We start from the raw sequence: 13718 nt of genomic DNA, 5'->3' as shown, positions 1-13718 counted from the left end.
CTAGGACCTTAAGATTCTGCATGAAAGGAGGACTAGCAGCCGAGTTGCATGGGAGAATGTGAAAAGTGTTCATATGTAGTTTTAACCTGAGAAATCCGTCCGTTTTCGTCATTTGTTATCGAATCGACTTAAACCCAGATTGTCACATTGGCCCCTCTTCCCTGAAACGGTTGTACTTATCGTCTGCAAAGCTATGTCGCGTGCTGCGGTATACGGAGACACTAAAAGCACCATAGTAGAACACAGATGAAGCTTCTATGTTGATGTAATAGCCAGTAAGAAGTAGTACAGTTCAAGTTTTAGGTATCGATTATTGACTATTTTGCTGGCTTTTGTGCCTTTGTACATGAGCTAGGAGCTTAAGAATCTGCATGAAAGGAGGACTAGCAGCCGCGTTGCACGGGAGTATGTGAAAAGTGTTCATATGTAGTAACAACCTGAGAAATCCGTCCATTTTCGTCATTTGTTATCGAATCGACTTAAAGCCAGATCGTCACATTGGCCGCTCTTCTCTCTGAAACGGCTGTACATATCGTCTGCAAAGCTATGTCGCGTGCTGCGGTATGCGGAGACACTAAACCACCATAGTAGAACATAGATGAAGCTTCTAAGTTGATGTAGTAGCCAGTAAGAAGTAGTACAATTTACGTTTTAGGTATCGATTTTTGACTTTTTAGCTGGCTTTGGAGCCTTGGACATGACCGAGGAATTAAGATTCTGCATGAAAGGAGGACTAGCAGCCGAGTTGCATGGGAGAATGTGAAAAGTGTTCATATGTAGTAAAAACCTAAAGAAATCCGTCCGTTTTCGTCATTTGTTATGGAATCGACATAAAGCCAGATCGTCACATTGGCCGCTCTTCTCACTGTAAAGGTTGTACTTATCGTCTCCAAAGCTATGTCGCGTCCTGCGGTATGCGGAGACACTAAAAGCACCATAGTAGAACACAGATGAAGCTTCTAAGTTGATGTAATAGCTAGTAAGAAGTAGTACAGTTCAAGTTTTAGGTATCGATTATTGACTATTTAGATGGCTTTGGTGCCTTGGACATTAGCTAGGTGCTTAAGATTCTGCATGAAAGGAGAACTAGCAGCCGCGTTGCACGGGAGTATGTGAAAAGTGTTCATATGTAGTAACAACCTGAGAAATCCGTCCGTTTTCGTCATTTGTTATCGAATCGACTCAAAGCCAGATCGTCACATTGGCCGCTCTTCTCTCTGAAACGGCTGTACATATCGTCTGCAAAGCTATGTCGCGTGCTGCGGTATGCGGAGACACTAAACCACCATAGTAGAACATAGATGAAGCTTCTAAGTTGATGTAGTAGCCAGTAAGAAGTAGTACAATTTACGTTTTAGGTATCGATTTTTGACTTTTTAGCTGGCTTTGGAGCCTTGGACATGACCTAGGAATTAAGATTCTGCATGAAAGGAGGACTAGCAGCCGAGTTGCATGGGAGAATGTGAAAAGTGTTCATATGTAGTAAAAACCTAAAGAAATCCGTCCGTTTTCGTCATTTGTTATCGAATCGATTTATAGCCAGATCGTCACATTGGCCGCCCTTCTCTCTGAAACGGTTGTACGTATCGCCTGCAAAGCAATGTCGCGTGCCGCGGTATGCGGAGACACTAAAAGCACCATAGTAGAACACAGATGAAGCTTCTAAGTTGATGTAATAGCATGCAGGAAGTAGTACAATTCAAGTTTTAGTTATCGATTATTAATTTTTAGCTGGCTTTGGTGCCTTGGATATGAGATAGGACCTTAAGATTCTGCATGAAAGGAGGACTAGCAGTCGAGTTGCACGGGAGAATGTGAAAAATGATCATATGTATAAAAAACCTAAAGAAATCCGTCCGTTTTCGTCATTTGTTATCGAATCGACTTAAAGCCAGATCGTCACATTGGCCGCTCTTCTCTCTGAAACGGTTGTACTTATCGTCTGCAAAGCTATGTCGGGTGCTGCGGTATGCGGAGACACTAAAAGCACCATAGTCGAACACAGATGAAGCTTCTAAGTTGATGTAACAGCCAGTAAGAAGTAGTACAATTCAAGTTGTAGGTATCGATTATTGACTTTTTGCTGGCTTTGGTGCCTTGGACATGAGCTAGGACCTTAAGATTCTGCATGAAAGAAGGACTAGCAGCCGAGTTGGACGGGAGAATGTGACAAGTGTTCAAATGTAGTAAAAACCTGAGAAATCCGTCCGTTTTCGTCATTTGTTATCGAATCGACTTAAAGCCAGATCGTCACATTGGCCGATCTTCTCTCTGAAACGGTAGTACTTATCGTCTGCAAAGCTATGTCGCGTGCTGCGGTATGCGGAGACACTAAAAGCACCATAGTAGAACACAGATGAAGCTTCTAAGTTGATGTAATAACCAGTAAGAAGTAGTACAGTTCAAGTTTTAGGTATCGATTATTGACTATTTTGCTGGCTTTTGTGCCTTGGACATGAGCTAGGAGTTTAAGATTCTGCATGAAAGGAGGACTAGCAGCCACGTTGCACGGGAGTATGTGAAAAGTGTTCATATGTAGTAAAAACCTTAGAAATCCGTCCGTTTTCGTCATTTGTTATCGAATCGACTTAAAGCCAGATCGTCACATTGGCCGCTCTTCTCTCTGAAACGGTTGTACTTATCGTCTGCACAGCTATGTCGCGTGCTGCGGTATGCGGAGACACTAAAAGCACCATAGTAGAACACAGATGAAGCTTCTAAGTTGATGTAATAGCAAGTAAGAAGTAGTACAATTCAAGTTTTAGATATCGATTATTGACTTTTTAGCCGGCTTTGGTGCCTTGATCATGAGCTAGGACCTTAAGATTCTGCATGAAAGGTGGACTAGCAGCCGAGTTGCACGGGAGAATGTCAAAAGTGTTCATATGTAGTAAAAACCTGAGAAATCCGTCCGTTTTCATAATTTGTTATAGAATCTACTTAAATCAGGATCATCACATTGGCTGCAGTTCTGTCTGAAACGGTTGTACTTATCGTCTGCAAAGCTATGTCGCGTGCTGCGGTATGCGGAGACACTAAAAGCACCATAGTAGAACATAGATGAAGCTTCTAAGTTGATGTAATAGCCGGTAAGAAGTAGTACAATTTACGTTTTAGGTATCGATTTTTGACTTTTTAGCTGGCTTTGGTGCCTTGGACATGAGCTAGGACCTTAAGATTCTGCATGAAAGGAGGACTAGCAGCCGAGTTTCATGGGAGAATGCGAAATGTGTTCATATGTAGTAAAAACCTGAGAAATCCGTCCGTTTTCGTCATTTGTTATCGAATCGACTTAAAGCAAGATCGTCACATTGGCCGCTCTTCTCTCTGAAACGGTTGTACTTATCGTCTGCAAAGCTATGTCGCGTGCTGCGGTATGCGGAGACACTAAAAGCACCATAGTAGAACACAGATGAAGCTTCTAAGTTTATGTAATAGCCAGTAAGAAGTAGTACAATTTACGTTTTAGGTATTGATTTTTGACTTTTTAGCTGGCTTTGGAGCCTTGGACATGAGGTAGGACCTTAAGTTTCTGCATGAAAGGAGGACTAGCAGCCGAGTTGCACGGGAGAATGTGAAAAGTGTTCATATGTAGTAAAAATATGAGAAATCCGTCCGTTTTCGTCGTTTGTTATCGAATTGACTAAAAGCCAGATCGTCACATTGACCGCTCTTCTCTCTGAAACGGTTGTACTTATCGTCTGCAAAGCTATGTCGCGTGCTGCGGTATGCGGAGACACTAATAGCACCATAGTAGAACACAGATGAAGCTTCTAAGTTGATGTAATAGCATGCAGGAAGAAGTACAATTCAAGTTATAGGTATCGATTATTGATTTTTAGCTGGCTTTGGTGCCTTGGATATGAGATAGGACCTTAAGATTCTGCATGAAAGGTGGACTAGCAGTCGAGTTGCACGGGAGAATGTGAAAAGTGTTCATATGTAGGAAAAACCTAAAGAAATCCGTCCGTTTTCGTCATTTGTTATCGAATCGACTTAAAGCCAGATCGTCACATTGGCCCCTCTTCTCTGAAACGGTTGTACTTATCGACTGCAAAGCTATGTCGCGTGCTGCGTTATGCGGAGGCACTAAAAGCACCATAGTAGAACACAGATGAAGCTTCTAAGTTGATGTAATAACCAGTAAGAAGTAGTACAATTCAAGTTATAGGTATAGATTATTGACTTTTTAGCTGGCTTCGGTGCCTTGGACATGAGCCAGGACCTTAAGATTCTGCATGAAAGAAGGACTAGCAGCCGAGTTGCACGGGAGAATGTGACAAGTGTTCAAATGTAGTAAAAACCTGAGAAATACGTCCGTTTTCGTCATTTGTTATCGAATCGACTTAAAGCCAGATCGTCACATTGGCCGATCTTCTCTCTGAAACGGTAGTACTTATCGCCTGCAAAGCTATGTCGCGTGCTGCGTTATGCGGAGACACTAAAAGCACCATAGTAGAACATAGATGAAGCTTCTAAGTTGATGTAATAGCCAGTAAGAAGTAGTACAATTTACGTTTTAGGTATCGATTTTTGACTTTTTAGCTGGCTTTGGTGCCTTGGACATGAGCTAGGACCTTAAGATTCTGCATGAAAGGAGGACTAACAGCCGAGTTTCATGGGAGAATGCGAAAAGTGTTCATATGTAGTAAAAACCTGAGAAATCCGTCCGTTTTCGTCATTTGTTATCGAATCGACTTAAAGCAAGATCGTCACATTGGCCGCTCTTCTCTCTGAAGCGGTTGTACTTATCGTCTGCAAAGCTATGTCGCGTGCTGCGGTATGCGGAGACACTAAAAGCACCATAGTAGAACACAGATGAAGCTTCTAAGTTGATGTAATAGCCAGTAAGAAGTAGTACAATTCAAATTTTAGGTATCGATTATTGACTATTTAGCTGGCTTTGGTGCCTTGGACATGAGCTAGGAGCTTAAGATTCTGCATGAAAGGAGGACTAGCAGCCGCGTTGCACGGGAGTATGTGAAAAGTGTTCATATGTAGTAAAAACCAGAGAAATCCGTCCGTTTTCGTTATTTGTTATCGAATCGACTGAAAGCCAGATCGTCACATTTGCCGCTCTTCTCACTGAAACGGTTGTACTTATCGTCTGCAAAGCTATGTCGCGTGCTGCGGTATGCGGAGACACTAAAATCACCATTGTATAACACAGATGAAGCTTCTAAGTTGAAGTAATATCCAGTTAAATGTAGTACAATTCAAGACTTAGGTTCGATTATTGACTTTTTACCATTCTTTGGTGCCTTGGACATGAGCTAGGACCTTAAGATTCTGCATGAAAGGAGGACTAGCAGCCGAGTTGCATGGGAGAATGTGAAAAGTGTTCATATGTAGTTTTAACCTGAGAAATCCGTCCGTTTTCGTCATTTGTTATCGAATCGACTTAAACCCAGATTGTCACATTTGCCCCTCTTCCCTGAAACGGTTGTACTTATTGTCTGCAAAGCTATGTCGCGTGCTGCGGTATACGGAGACACTAAAAGCACCATAGTAGAACACTGATGAAGCTTCTAAGTTGATGTAATAGCCAGTAAGAAGTAGTACAGTTCAAGTTTTAGGTATCGATTATTGACTATTTTGCTGGCTTTTGTGCCGTTGTACATGAGCTAGGAGCTTAAGAATCTGCATGAAAGGAGGACTAGCAGCCGCGTTGCACGGGAGTATGTGAAAAGTGTTCATATGTAGTAACAACCTGAGAAATCCGTCCGTTTTCGTCATTTGTTATCGAATCCACTTAAAGCCAGATCGTCACATTGGCCGCTCTTCTCTCTGAAACGGCTGTACATATCGTCTGCAAAGCTATGTCGCGTGCTGCGGTATGCGGAGACACTAAACCACCATAGTAGAACACAGATGAAGCTTCTAAGTTGATGTAGTAGCCAGTAAGAAGTAGTACAATTTACGTTTTAGGTATCGATTTTTGACTTTTAGCTGGCTTCGGAGACTTGGACATGACCTGGGAATTAAGATTCTGCATGAAAGGAGGACTAGCACCCGAGTTGCATGGGAGAATGTGAAAAGTGTTCATATGTAGTAAAAACCTAAAGAAATCCGTCCGTTTTCGTCATTTGTTATGGAATCGACTTAAAGCCAGATCGTCACATTGGCCGCTCTTCTCACTGTAAAGGTTGTACTTATCGTCTCCAAAGCTATGTCGCGTCCTGCGGTATGCGGAGACACTAAAAGCACCATAGTAGAACACAGATGAAGCTTCTAAGTTGATGTAATAGCTAGTAAGAAGTAGTACAGTTCAAGTTTTAGGTATCGATTATTGACTATTTAGATGGCTTTGGTGCCTCGGACATTAGCTAGGAGCTTAAGATTCTGCATGAAAGGAGAACTAGCAGCCGCGTTGCACGGGAGTATGTGAAAAGTGTTCATATGTAGTAACAACCTGAGAAATCCGTCCGTTTTCGTCATTTGTTATCGAATCGACTTAAAGCCAGATCGTCACATTGGCCGCTCTTCTCTCTGAAACGGCTGTACATATCGTCTGCAAAGCTATGTCGCGTGCTGCGGTATGCGGAGACACTAAACCACCATAGTAGAACATAGATGAAGCTTCTAAGTTGATGTAATAGCATGCAGGAAGTAGTACAATTCAAGTTTTAGTTATCGATTATTAATTTTTAGCTGGCTTTGGTGCCTTGGATATGAGATAGGACCTTAAGATTCTGCATGAATGGAGGACTAACAGCCGAGTTTCATGGGAGAATGCGAAAAGTGTTCATATGTAGTAAAAACCTGAGAAATCCGTCCGTTTTCGTCATTTGTTATCGAATCGACTTAAAGCAAGATCGTCACATTGGCCGCTCTTCTCTCTGAAGCGGTTGTACTTATCGTCTGCAAAGCTATGTCGCGTGCTGCGGTATGCGGAGACACTAAAAGCACCATAGTAGAACACAGATGAAGCTTCTAAGTTGATGTAATAGCCAGTAAGAAGTAGTACAATTTAAATTTTAGGTATCGATTATTGACTATTTAGCTGGCTTTGGTGCCTTGGACATGAGCTAGGAGCTTAAGATTCTGCATGAAAGGAGGACTAGCAGCCGCGTTGCACGGGAGTATGTGAAAAGTGTTCATATGTAGTAAAAACCAGAGAAATCCGTCCGTTTTCGTTATTTGTTATCGAATCGACTGAAAGCCAGATCGTCACATTTGCCGCTCTTCTCACTGAAACGGTTGTACTTATCGTCTGCAAAGCTATGTCGCGTGCTGCGGTATGCGGAGACACTAAAATCACCATTGTATAACACAGATGAAGCTTCTAAGTTGAAGTAATATCCAGTTAAATGTAGTACAATTCAAGACTTAGGTTCGATTATTGACTTCTTACCATTCTTTGGTGCCTTGGACATGAGCTAGGACCTTAAGATTCTGCATGAAAGGAGGACTAGCAGCCGAGTTGCATGGGAGAATGTGAAAAGTGTTCATATGTAGTTTTAACCTGAGAAATCCGTCCGTTTTCGTCATTTGTTATCGAATCGACTTAAACCCAGATTGTCACATTTGCCCCTCTTCCCTGAAACGGTTGTACTTATTGTCTGCAAAGCTATGTCGCGTGCTGCGGTATACGGAGACACTAAAAGCACCATAGTAGAACACTGATGAAGCTTCTAAGTTGATGTAATAGCCAGTAAGAAGTAGTACAGTTCAAGTTTTAGGTATCGATTATTGACTATTTTGCTGGCTTTTGTGCCGTTGTACATGAGCTAGGAGCTTAAGAATCTGCATGAAAGGAGGACTAGCAGCCGCGTTGCACGGGAGTATGTGAAAAGTGTTCATATGTAGTAACAACCTGAGAAATCCGTCCGTTTTCGTCATTTGTTATCGAATCCACTTAAAGCCAGATCGTCACATTGGCCGCTCTTCTCTCTGAAACGGCTGTACATATCGTCTGCAAAGCTATGTCGCGTGCTGCGGTATGCGGAGACACTAAACCACCATAGTAGAACACAGATGAAGCTTCTAAGTTGATGTAGTAGCCAGTAAGAAGTAGTACAATTTACGTTTTAGGTATCGATTTTTGACTTTTAGCTGGCTTCGGAGACTTGGACATGACCTGGGAATTAAGATTCTGCATGAAAGGAGGACTAGCACCCGAGTTGCATGGGAAAATGTGAAAAGTGTTCATATGTAGTAAAAACCTAAAGAAATCCGTCCGTTTTCGTCATTTGTTATGGAATCGACTTAAAGCCAGATCGTCACATTGGCCGCTCTTCTCACTGTAAAGGTTGTACTTATCGTCTCCAAAGCTATGTCGCGTCCTGCGGTATGCGGAGACACTAAAAGCACCATAGTAGAACACAGATGAAGCTTCTAAGTTGATGTAATAGCTAGTAAGAAGTAGTACAGTTCAAGTTTTAGGTATCGATTATTGACTATTTAGATGGCTTTGGTGCCTCGGACATTAGCTAGGAGCTTAAGATTCTGCATGAAAGGAGAACTAGCAGCCGCGTTGCACGGGAGTATGTGAAAAGTGTTCATATGTAGTAACAACCTGAGAAATCCGTCCGTTTTCGTCATTTGTTATCGAATCGACTTAAAGCCAGATCGTCACATTGGCCGCTCTTCTCTCTGAAACGGCTGTACATATCGTCTGCAAAGCTATGTCGCGTGCTGCGGTATGCGGAGACACTAAACCACCATAGTAGAACACAGATGAAGCTTCTAAGTTGATGTAGTAGCCAGTAAGAAGTAGTACAATTTACGTTTTAGGTATCGATTTTTGACTTTTAGCTGGCTTCGGAGACTTGGACATGACCTGGGAATTAAGATTCTGCATGAAAGGAGGACTAGCACCCGAGTTGCAATGGAGAATGTGAAAAGTGTTCATATGTAGTAAAAACCTAAAGAAATCCGTCCGTTTTCGTCCTTTGTTATGGAATCGACTTAAAGCCAGATCGTCACATTGGCCGCTCTTCTCACTGTAAAGGTTGTACTTATCGTCTCCAAAGCTATGTCGCGTCCTGCGGTATGCGGAGACACTAAAAGCACCATAGTAGAACACAGATGAAGCTTCTAAGTTGATGTAATAGCTAGTAAGAAGTAGTACAGTTCAAGTTTTAGGTATCGATTATTGACTATTTAGATGGCTTTGGTGCCTCGGACATTAGCTAGGAGCTTAAGATTCTGCATGAAAGGAGAACTAGCAGCCGCGTTGCACGGGAGTATGTGAAAAGTGTTCATATGTAGTAACAACCTGAGAAATCCGTCCGTTTTCGTCATTTGTTATCGAATCGACTTAAAGCCAGATCGTCACATTGGCCGCTCTTCTCTCTGAAACGGTTGTACTTATCGTCTGCAAAGCTATGTCGCGTGCTGCGGTATGCGGAGACACTAAAAGCACCATAGTAGAACACAGATGAAGCTTCTAAGTTGATGTAACAGCCAGTAAGAAGTAGTACAATTCAAGTTGTAGGTATCGATTATTGACTTTTTTGCTGGCTTTGGTGCCTTGGACATGAGCTAGGACCTTAAGATTCTGCATGAAATGAGGACTAGCAGCCGAGTTGCACGGGAGAATGTGAAAAGTGTTCATATGTAGGAAAAACCTGAGAATTCCGTCCGTTTTCGTCATTTGTTATCGAATCGACTTAAAGCCAGATCGTCACATTGGCCCCTCTTCTGTGAAACGGTTGTACTTATCGTCTGCAAAGCTATGTCGCGTGCTGCGTTATGCGGAGACACTAAAAGCACCATAGTAGAACACAGATGAAGCTTCTAAGTTGATGTAATAACCAGTAAGAAGTAGTACAATTCAAGTTTTAATTATAGATTATTGACTTTTTAGCTGGCTTTGGTGCCTTGGACATGAGCTAGGACCTTAAGATTCTGCATGAAAGAAGGACTAGCAGCCGAGTTGCACGGGAGAATGTGACAAGTGTTCAAATGTAGTAAAAACCTGAGAAATCCGTCCGTTTTCGTCATTTGTTATCGAATCGACTTAAAGCCAGATCGTCACATTGGCCGCTCTTCTCTCTGAAACGGTTGTACTTATCGTCTGCACAGCTATGTCGCGTGCTGCGGTATGCGGAGACACTAAAAGAACCATAGTAGAACACAGATGAAGCTTCTACGTTGATGTAATAGCAAGTAAGAAGTAGTACAATTCAAGTTTTAGGTATCGATTATTGACTTTTTAGCCGGCTTTGGTGCCTTGAACATGAGCTAGGACCTTAAGATTCTGCATGAAAGGTGGACTAGCAGCCGAGTTGCACGGGAGAATGTCAAAAGTGTTCATATGTAGTAAAAACCTGAGAAATCCGTCCGTTTTCATAATTTGTTATAGAATCTACTTAAATCAGGATCATCACATTGGCTGCAGTTCTGTCTGAAACGGTTGTACTTATCGTCTGCAAAGCTATGTCGCGTGCTGCGGTATGCGGAGACACTAAAAGCACCATAGTAGAACATAGATGAAGCTTCTAAGTTGATGTAATAGCCAGTAAGAAGTAGTACAATTTACGTTTTAGGTATGGATTTTTGACTTTTTAGCTGGCTTTGGTGCCTTGGACATGAGCTAGGACCTTAAGATTCAGCATGAAAGGAGGACAAGCAGCCGAGTTTCATGGGAGAATGCGAAAAGTGTTCATATGTAATAAAAACCTGAGAAATCCGTCCGTTTTCGTCATTTGTTATCGAATCGACTTAAAGCAAGATCGTCACATTGGCCGCTCTTCTCTCTGAAACGGTTGTACTTATCGTCTGCAAAGCTATGTCGCGTGATGCGGTATGCGGAGACACTAAAAGCACCATAGTAGAACACAGATGAAGCTTCTAAGTTGATGTAATAGCCAGTAAGAAGTAGTAAAATTCAAGTTTTAGGTATCGATTACTGACTATTTTGCTGGCTTTGGTGCCTTGGACATGAGCTAGGACCTTAAGATTCTGCATGAAAGGAGAACTAGCAGCCGCGTTGCACGGGAGTATGTGAAAAGTGTTCATATGTAGTAAAAACCTGAGAAATCCGTCCATTTTCGTCATTTGTTATCGAATCGACTTAAAGCCAGATCGTCACATTGGCCCCTCTTCTCTGAAACGGTTGTACTTATCGTCTGCAAAGCTATGTCGCGTGCTGCGGTATGCGGAGACACTAAAAGCACCATAGTAGAACACAGATGAAGCTTCTAAGTTGATGTAACAGCCAGTAAGAAGTAGTACAATTCAAGTTGTACGTATCGATTATTGACTTTTTTGCTGGCTTTGGTGCCTTGGACATGAGCTAGGACCTTAAGATTCTGCATGAAATGAGGACTAGCAGCCGAGTTGCACGGGAGAATGTGAAAAGTGTTCATATGTAGGAAAAACCTGAGAATTCCGTCCGTTTTCGTCATTTGTTATCGAATCGACTTAAAGCCAGATCGTCACATTGGCCCCTCTTCTGTGAAACGGTTGTACTTATCGTCTGCAAAGCTATGTCGCGTGCTGCGTTATGCGGAGACACTAAAAGCACCATAGTAGAACACAGATGTAGCTTCTAAGTTGATGTAATAACCAGTAAGAAGTAGTACAATTCAAGTTTTAATTATAGATTATTGACTTTTTAGCTGGCTTTGGTGCCTTGGACATGAGCTAGGACCTTAAGATTCTGTATGAAAGGAGGACTAGCAGCCGAGTCGCACGGGAGAATGTGACAAGTGTTCAAATGTAGTAAAAACCTGAGAAATCCGTCCGTTTTCGTAATTTGTTATCGAATCGACTTAAAGACAGATCGTCACATTGGCCGATCTTCTCTCTGAAACGGTAGTACTTATCGTCTGCAAAGCTATGTCGCGTGCTGCGGTATGCGGAGACACTAAAAGCACCATAGTAGAACACAGATGAAGCTTCTAAGTTGATGTAATAACCAGTAAGAAGTAGTACAGTTCAAGTTTTTGGTATCGATTATTGACTATTTTGCTGGCTTTTGTGCCTTGGACATGATCTAGGAGCTTAAGATTCTGCATGAAAGGAGGACTAGCAGCCACGTTGCACGGGAGTATGTGAAAAGTGTTCATATGTAGTAAAAACCTTAGAAATCCGTCCGTTTTCGTCATTTGTTATCGAATCGACTTAAAGCCAGATCGTCACATTGGCCGCTCTTCTCTCTGAAACGGTTGTACTTATCGTCTGCACAGCTATGTCGCGTGCTGCGGTATGCGGAGACACTAAAAGAACCATAGTAGAACACAGATGAAGCTTCTACGTTGATGTAATAGCAAGTAAGAAGTAGTACAATTCAAGTTTTAGGTATCGATTATTGACTTTTTAGCCGGCTTTGGTGCCTTGAACATGAGCTAGGACCTTAAGATTCTGCATGAAAGGTGGACTAGCAGCCGAGTTGCACGGGAGAATGTCAAAAGTGTTCATATGTAGTAAAAACCTGAGAAATCCGTCCGTTTTCATAACTTGTTATAGAATCTACTTAAATCATGATCATCACATTGGCTGCAGTTCTGTCTGAAACGGTTGTACTTATCGTCTGCAAAGCTATGTCGCGTGCTGCGGTATGCGGAGACACTAAAAGCACCATAGTAGAACATGGATGAAGCTTCTAAGTTGATGTAATAGCCAGTAAGAAGTAGTACAATTTACGTTTTAGGTATGGATTTTTGACTTTTTGCTGGCTTTGGTGCCTTGGACATGAGCTAGGACCTTAAGATTCTGCATGAAAGGAGGACTAGCAGCCGAGTTTCATGGGAGAATGCGAAAAGTGTTCATATGTAGTAAAAATCTGAGAAATCCGTCCGTTTTCGTCATTTGTTATCGAATCGACTTAAAGCAAGATCGTCACATTGGCCGCTCTTCTCTCTGAAACGGTTGTACTTATCGTCTGCAAAGCTATGTCGCGTGATGCGGTATGCGGAGACACTAAAAGCACCATAGTAGAACACAGATGAAGCTTCTAAGTTGATGTAATAGCCAGTAAGAAGTTGTAAAATTCAAGTTTTAGGTATCGATTACTGACTATTTTGCTGGCTTTGGTGCCTTGGACATGAGCTAGGACCTTAAGATTCTGCATGAAAGGAGAACTAGCAGCCGCGTTGCACGGGAGTATGTGAAAAGTGTTCATATGTAGTAAAAACCTGAGAAATCCGTCCATTTTCGTCATTTGTTATCGAATCGACTTAAAGCCAGATCGTCACATTGGCCCCTCTTCTCTGAAACGGTTGTACTTATCGTCTGCAAAGCTATGTCGCGTGCTGCGGTATACGGAGACACTAAAAGCACCATAGTAGAACACAGGTGAAGCTTCTAAGTTGATGTAATAGCGAGTGAGAAGTAGAACAATTCAAGTCTTAGGTATCGATTATTGACTTTTTAGCTGGCTTTGGTGCCTTGGACATGGGCTAGGACCTTAAGATTCTGCATGAAAGGAGAACTAGCAGCCGCGTTGCACGGCTGTATGTGAAAACTGTTCATATGTAGTAAAAACCTGAGAAATCCGTCAGTTTTCGTCATTTGTTATCGATTCGATTTAAAGCCAGATCGTCACATTTGCCGCCCTTCTCTCTGAAACGGTTGTACGTATCGCCTGCAAAGCTATGTCGCGTGCTGCGGTATGCGGAGACACTAAAAGCACCATAGTAGAACACAGATGAAGCTTGTAAGTTGATGTAATAGCAAGTAAGAAGTAGTACAATTCAAGTTTTAGGTATCGATTATTGACTTTTTAGCCGGCTTTGGTGCCTTGAACATGAGCTAGGACCTTAAGATTC

This window comes from Schistocerca gregaria, unplaced genomic scaffold (assembly GCF_023897955.1).
Source record: "Schistocerca gregaria isolate iqSchGreg1 unplaced genomic scaffold, iqSchGreg1.2 ptg000049l, whole genome shotgun sequence".
Lineage (NCBI taxonomy): Eukaryota > Metazoa > Arthropoda > Insecta > Orthoptera > Acrididae > Schistocerca > Schistocerca gregaria.
The sequence above is the reverse complement of the archived record's forward strand: the minus strand, read 5'-3'. Positions refer to the sequence as shown.